Below are 8,202 nucleotides of genomic sequence, written 5' to 3'. Positions count from 1 at the left end.
GAGCTGTTGAGTTCACCGTTGGCTGAGGTTTATGACACTTCCCAGGGCAGAGCGTGGGGCCAGGCTCCCTGTAGGCTGAGGGTATTAGGCCCGTGTCCAGGAGACCAGCCCTTGTCTGAGCCTCGTGCTTCTTCCTACATCCCTTTTCCCCTCTCTGCTCTGCACCAATTGCATCAGCCACTGTCTGACCACTGCCAAGCTCAGCATCCACCCTCCTCCACTGAGCTCCCCCGGAACTCAGCCCCACGCGTACAGCTCCACCGTACCTCCCTGTCTCGGAAGAGCCTGCGCTGCTGGCTGGGTCACAGCCACACTGCACCTCGCTCTGGTTTCACATCACACTGCAGAGCCCAGCTCCTGCCTGGCCAGGCGCTGCCTGGAGACTGATTGTGATGTCAGGACTCTGCACTTGGCATCTGAGGTCTGCGGCTGGTTACAAAAATCAACCACAGGCAACACGGGGAATAAATGGCTTAACCCCTTATTTGTCAATCCTTCCTGTTACCCAGGGTGCTGCTCTCACCATTGACTCTCTCCGTCTGTGTCACGGAGTCCCCGGGCAATGCTCTGGAACTGCTCCCCACCAAGCCAGGCAGGACTCTGGGGAGCCTCCTCTCCCTCGGAGCAGACTGTCTGCAGGGCAAGAAGCTCACACGGCTTCACCTCCTGGGTCTCTCCTTGGAGCATTCAGCATCCTCTGCCCCTCCGTGCGCTTCCCACAGCGAGTCCGCCCCAGCGGGGTCCTGGGGGAGCCACAGGGTCCTGCACCCCCACTTCACAGTCAGACGTGACTCTCAGCCAGCCAGTAACACAGAGGTTTATTCGATGACAGGAACAGGGTCTAAAACAGAGCTTGTAGGTACAGCGAACCGGACCCCTCGGCTGGGTCCATTCTGGGGGGCAGTGAGCCAGACCCCCAGGTCTGCCCTCCACCCTTGACCCCAGCCAGCTCCAGACTAACAACCCCTCCCAGCCCCTCCTCTCTCCTCAGCCCCTTTCCCGGGCCAGGAGGTCACCTGATCCCTTTGTCTCCAACACCTTCAGCTGGCACCTTTGCAGAGGAGGGGCCCAGGCCATCAGTTGCTAGGAGACAGAGTGCCAGGCATTTAGGTGCACTGGCCCTTTGCTCTGCCAGATACTTAAGAACTGCCATGGGGACACTGAGGCACCAACACAGTATTCAGAGAAAACATTAAGAACATTCCCAGTTCGTCATAGTCTGCCTTTGTTTGTTCTTCATTGTACGTTGCCTGAGCTGTGCACAAGCATCTGCCTGCACTGCACACATTCCTTAGGGCCACCCAGGACACTAACTGCTCTAGGAACGAATAGATTGTAGAGCCATGCAGATGGAAACCATTGTACTGAGCTGGTATCTTTCATTTCACTAGAGCATCTTTCCTCATCAGGTCACGGCGCTGGTGAGTCCTTGAGTGCCTACATGGCTCTGCTCTTCTCTGAGCTCCCTCGAGCTTTACAGCATCCCGCGTGAGGTGGGGGACACGGGGCCCAGAGGAGGCGGCACCACTGAGTTATATGAAGGCCTTGTAATATTTTCTGTACTATTCTGTCCCCTTTTTTTTGTATTCAAACATCCTCTTTTGACCACATCCGCCCGTTGGGGCCAGGTCTCCACTGAACTCCGTATCACTATGTCCCAGTTCCTTTCTTGGGTTGATACAGCTCACTTAGACTCCGGCAAGGTAGAGTCCTTTAATTTTTTTCTCTCCAGTGTGTATTACTTTCCATTTGTCAACATTAAATATCATCTGCCATCGTGAGTCCCATTCCCCTAACTTGTTCAGCTCTCGGAAGTTCCTCACAGCCCTCTCCGATCTTGACTAACCTAAATAACTTTGTCATCTGCAAATTTTGCTACCTTGCTACTCACCCCCTTTCCAGATCATTAATAAATATTTGAAACAAGGGATCTCGTATGAAATCTTGCAGCCCCACTGTTAACCTTCTGCCATGATGAAAATTGACCATTTCATCTTACTCTTTGGTTTCCATCTCTTAGCCAGTTTTTGATCTACAACGATACTTTGCCTCTCACCCCCCTGAGGACTTTGTTTCTTTAGAAGTGGATTGTGCAGGATCTTGCCAAAGGCCTTTTGGAAGTCTATATAACATACCCACTGGTCTGCTTTAGCCATCACTTCATTGGCACATTCAAAGAATTCTTAAGAGAGTAACAAGACACAACTTTCCCTTGCAGATCCAGGCTGGTTAGACCTATGAAATCGGGTTGTGAGTTCAGTCCTTGAGGGGGCCACCTAGGGATCTGAGGCAAAAATCAGTACTTGGTCCTGCTAGTGAAGGCAGGGGGCTGGACTCAATGACCTTTCGAGATCCCTTCCAGTTCTAGGAGACAGATATATCTCCTATTATTATTAATTATTATTATGATCTTCCAGATTTTATTCTGTTATTAATTATCAGATCAACCAATTTGGCAGATATAGATGTAAGGCTTTTACAGGTCATTACAGAGCCTTTTTAAATATGGATATGACATTTGCCTCCTTCCACTCTTCTGTCTGTAGTGAGTGTAACAGGGTATACTGGGCCTTTCAGGCGAGAGAACGCAGCGTTACCCTGCTCCAGGAGTTCCAGAGAAGACAAGGGCATGGGAATGGCAGAGGCAGTTGCTGGGAGGGAGGAAGTGGTCCTGGGGTAAGAGTTAGTGTTTGTGGGGGAGAACCCAGGCTACTGTCAGGACCATCTGGGCCTGGTTACTTGTTGCTTTTTAAATTAGAAATTTGTTCCAGCCTCTCTTCTTCCATCATCATCCCTAGCCTCTGCTTGCCAGAAGCTGGGAATGGGTGACAGAGGATGGATCACTTGATGATTCCCTGTTCTGTTCATTCCCTCTGGGGCACCTGGCACTGGCCACTGTCAGCAGACAGGACCCTGGGCTGGATGAACCTTTGGTCTGATCCAGTCTGGCCTTTCTGATATTCTTATGTTCTTATCTGTCTCTAGATGCGCTTTGCCTTTGTTTCCAAGAAAGAGCAGGCCCAGGGCAGGAATCTCCCCAGCATCCTTGGTGCTGAAGACCGATGCAAAGCAATCTTCTAGCTTCTCCGCAGTGCCCTTATCGCTTTTTCGATAGTCCCTTAGCACGCCGCAGACCTACTGAGTCATCTGCAGGATTCCTGCTTCTAATATACTGAAAAAATCGGTTTGGTTTTTATACCTTTAGCCATTTGCTCTTAAAACTCCATTCTGGCTTTTCTTTCCTTCTTATTCTTGCCTGCTGTCATTTATGCTTCTGGTGGTCAGCTTCACTACGGTCAGATTTTCACGTACAGAAGGATTTCTGTTTGAGTCAAATAGCCTCTTGGTTGCCTTTTAGCCAAAATGGTTTGCGCTTTGCCGTCCTGGTTCACTTTGTGCTCAGCACTCTGCGCGCCTGCTGAGACTCCACAAGTATTTTGTAAGGAGCATTCAAGCCACCTCTATGAATGTTACTTCCTTTACTTTTAGCTTTAGGGCCTTTTTGATTAACCTTCTGAATGTATTTATCTCCCTTTCTAGAGCCGTGTCACTGGGGGATGTGACGAAGTGGGACTGTTCTTAATGTTTCCTCTGAATACTGTGTGTGCCTCAGTTTCCCCTGTGCATTTCTTAAGTCTCTAGGGGGTGAGATTGTTGCAGAGCAAAGGGCCAGTGCCCATAAATGGCCGGCACTCTATCTCCTGGCAGCTAATGGCCGGGGCCCTTCCCCCCTGCAAAGGGATAGCTAACGGTGTGGGAGAACAAAGGAATCAGGTGGTCTTCTAGCCTGGGAAAGAAACAAAGCCCAGAGGAGGAGGGTCTGGAGGGGGAGTCAATTTGGAGCTGGCTAGGGATGAGGAGTTAGTGCAGACGTGGGGGTCTGGCTCGCTGCCCACCCAGAATGGACCCAGCTGAGGGTCCTTCTCACTGTACCTACAAGCTCTGTTTTAGACCCTGTTCCTGTCGTCTAATAAACCTGTGTTACTGGCTGGCTGAGAGTCATGTCTGACTGCGAAGTGGGGGGGCAGGACCCTATGGCCCCCACAGGACCCCGCTGGGGTGGACTCACTGTGGGAAGCGCACGGAGGGGCAGAGGATGCTGAATGCTCCGAGGTCAGACCCAGGAGGTGAAGTCGTGTGAGCTTCTTGCCCTGCAGACAGTCTGCTCCAAGGGAGAGGAGGCTCCCCAAAGTCCTGCCTGGCTTGGTGGGGAGCAGGTCCAGAGCATCGCCCGGGGACTCCGTGACAGGGGGTACTTACCTCTGTGAAAGTAGAATGAATTATATAGTAAGAATAGAAAGGATTAAAGAAATGCTGTCTGTACCTTTAAGCAAAACTGTTGGAATGCTGCAATCCAGGTGTCAGGAATACAGACATTAACATAGAACAATTGCACCGTTTGAGGGCAATTGGTGAAGTATTAGCCTTAAATCGATAACAGTTAGTAAGGAAATAGGATATGCATGCTGTGCCCCAGGTGAATTTTCCTGTTTTGCTTTCTTTGTCCCTTTGTCTAATTCCCGCTCTGCTCCCCACCAAGCCAGGCAGGACTTTGTGGAGCCTCCTCTCCCTTGGAGAAGACTTGTTCAGGGCAAGAAGCTCACACGGCTTCACCTCCTGGGTCTCTCCTTGGAGCATTCAGCATCCTCTGCCCCTCCGTGTGCTTCCCACAGCGAGTCCGCCCCAGCGGGGTCCTGGGGAAGCCACCGGGTTCTGCACCCCCCCTTCACAGTCAGACGTGACTCTCAGCCAGCCAGTAAAACAGAGGTTTATTCGATGACAGGAACAGGGTCTAAAACAGAGCTTGTAGGTACAGAGAACCGGACCCCTCAGCCGGGTCCATTCTGGGGGGCAGTGAGCCAGACCCCCTATGTCTGCACTTCACTCCTCAACCCCAGCCAGCTCCAGACTAACAACCCCTCCCAGCCCCTCCTCTCTGCTCAGCCCCTTCCCGGGCCAGGAGGTCACCTGATCCCTTTGTCTCCAACACCTTCAGCTGGCACCTTTGCAGAGGAGGGGCCCAGGCCATCAGTTGCTAGGAGACAGAGTGTCAGGCATTTAGGTGCACTGGCCCTTTGCTCTGCCAGGTACTTAAGAACTGCCATGGGGACACTGAGGCACCAACACAGTATTCAGAGCAAACATTAAGAACTTTCCCAGTTCGTCACAATTCCATCTTGATTTTACAGAGATTTCTTACTTTTTTCTTTCTTTTATTAAAAGCTTTTCTTTTTAAAAGACCTGATTAATTTTTTCCCCTTGTTAAGGCTCGAAGGAACTGAGTCTGTACTCACCAGGGAATTGGTGGGAGAAGGGAAGGAGGAGTGGGGGAGGAAAGGTGAATTTCCTCTGTGTTTTAGATTCACGGAGCTTGAATCTGTCTATCTCTCCAGGATAGCCCAGGGAGGGAAAGCCTGGGAGGGGGAGAGAAGGGGGAGAAAAAGCCTGATTTCTCTGTGTTGTGATTCAAGGAATTTGAATCACGGTGATCTCCTAGTGTACCCAGGGCGGGAAAGATCTGGGAGGAAGAAAGGAGGGGGAGGGGAAATGGTTTATTTCTCTTTGTTGTGAGACTCAAGGAATTTGGGTCTTGGGGTCTCCAGGGAAGGTTTTGGGGGGGACCAGAGTGCCCCAAAACACTATATGTTTGGGTGGTGGCAGCCTATCAGATCTAAGCTGGTAATTAAGCTTGGAGGAATTCATGCTGGTACCCCATCTTTTGGACTCTAAGGTTCAGATTGGGGAATTATACCATGACACCCTCATGTTGTGAAAATCCATTAAAGGAGAGTTTCCGAGGCAGTTGCAGCCAGAGTTCTTGGCAGTGTGACTGTAATGAAACTGAGCAGAGCTGGGCTCTGAGCCAGTGGAGATGCAAAAGGTGTGTGTATGGAAGTGGACCCCTCAGATCAGAGCTGATCTCAGACAGAGTGCAGGTTAGAACCTGCCCATGACGGCCTGTAGCCATGAGAGAATGATGAGGGAGTTCTGCAAGAGTGTTCTCCTGCCTCCTAAGGGTTTCCCAGAGAGAATGGGCACTTAGTCGCTCTGGATGGCATTAGTAGCTGACACTGCACTATATCATGTAACTAATGTCCTGTACAGTCCGAGACACCGCAGATGCAGCACAGCGTGCAGAGGGGCTGATTTGTGCTCACTTCCACGGTGTCAGGCCGGAGTTACACCAGTGAAAGGAGACCCACTCAGAGCCTTCATGCTTGGCTTGATTTTTACATCTCAGTGAGATCTAGAAAGCCAAAGGTGGGGAACTCCATTGGCCATGTTCAAGGTCTGAGTGTTTAAATTTTGAACATGTTTATTATGGAAACATCTGTGAAAATGGGTCACCCTGTAGAAAGTCTGGCAGTGCCGGTTCCCAAATCCCCTTAGCTCTCCCCTCCCATACTCACGCCTCACCTCCCAAAATCATGAAACAGACATTTGCTTGCACATGGTAGATCTCCTGCACTACACTGTCCCACACAGGCCACCAACCCACCCTGTTTGTGCTGCCTGCTGGGCCAGCGAGCAGCTTCCAATTCACCCTCCTTTAGGAAGGCAGCAACACCAGCATGTTGAGCCCTAGTCTTTGTAACACCCCAAAGATCAATCCAGCTCCCTCCCACCTCCTTAATGAACTTCCATCTTGCCAGTCATTGAGTGAGTTACCAGCCTTAATGGCACACCATGGCCAGGCGTCCTGTTGCCACCCTTACTTTGCGCTGTCTTCAGAGCTGAGCAGCCAGAGAGCTGTTGACCAGGCACCCAGGTCTGAAGGCAGCCGCCGCGGCAGCAGCAGTGCAGAAGTGAGGGTGGCAGTACTGCAACCCCCCCTACAATAACCTTGTGCCCTCTCCACACAACTCCTTTGTGGGTCAGAACCCCTGAATTACAACACCGTGACATTTCAGATTTAAATCGCTAAAATCATGAAATTGACAATTTTTAAAATCCTATGACCATGTAATTGACCAACATGGACCATGAATTTGGTAGGGCCCTAGTAACAACCCTAACTATGGCTTCAGTCCTCTTTGCTGCACCAGGATGTAGAGACAGGTTGGAAAGGGGGGGTGATTTTTTCTTAGGACAGTGAAGTTCTGTTTTCTCTCCAGTTGCTGGCTGATCTCTGGAAGGTCACAGGCAGGCTATTAATGAGCTCCAATCAGTGGGTGTTATCCTTTCCTTTATTCAAGTGTTCCTTAGAGTCATAAACAGATAGTTAAGGGTTAACGTCTCTTTTACCTGTAAAGGGTTAACAAGTTCAGTGAGCCTGGCTGACACCTGACCAGAGGACCAATCAGGGGACAGGATACTTTCAAATCTTGGTGGAGGGAAGTCTTTGTTTGTGCTCTTTGGGTTGTTCTTTGTTCTCTTTTGGAGTTAAGAGGGGCCAGACATGCAACCAGATTTCTCCAGTCTTTCTGAGACCGTCTATCATGTTCCAAATAGTAAGTACTAGATAGAAGGCGGATTAGTCTTTATGTTTGTTTTCTTTATTTGCAAATGTGTATTTTGCTGGAAGGATATTTTAACTCCGTTTGCTGTACTTGTATCTTGGGCTGGGGGGAGGGATTCCCTCTAGTCTATATAAGCTGAAGACCCTGTAAACATTTTCCATTTTGGTTTTACAGAGAGAGTTTTTTTTACTTTTTCTTTCTTTAATTAAAAGCTTTCTTTTTTAAGAACCTGACTGATTTTTTTCCTTGTGTAAAACTCAAAGGGATTGGGTCTGAACTCACCAGGAGTGGTGGGGGGAAAGAATGGGGGGGGGAAAGGTTAATTCCTCTCTGTTTTAGGATCCAAGGAGTTTGGATCAGTGTATCTCTCAGGGAAAGTCTGGGAGAGGAAAGGAGGGGGAATGGCTTATTTCTCTCTGTTCTAAGACCCAAGGGATTTGAGTCTTGGGTTCCCCAGGGAAGATTTTTGGGGGACAAAAAGTGTACCAAAACACTATATTTTTGGTTGGTGGCAGCGTTATCAAATCTAAGCTAGAAATTAAGCTTAGAACGGTGCATGCAGGTCCCACCTTTTGGACGCTAAAGTTCAAAGTGGCAATAATACCTTGACACTTAGCCACTGGACTGAGGGATGTGTTAAGGAAAACAAACAGCCTTCCCAAGGGTTTTAATCAGTCTGACTAAAAATCCCCTCCCCTGTCAACTGTCCAACTCTCGCACTGTCCTCTGGTCATCACAGAAT

The sequence above is a fragment of the Gopherus evgoodei genome, chromosome 11 (assembly GCF_007399415.2).
Source record: "Gopherus evgoodei ecotype Sinaloan lineage chromosome 11, rGopEvg1_v1.p, whole genome shotgun sequence".
Taxonomy (NCBI): Eukaryota; Metazoa; Chordata; order Testudines; family Testudinidae; genus Gopherus; species Gopherus evgoodei.
This window is presented reverse-complemented; position numbering follows the sequence as displayed.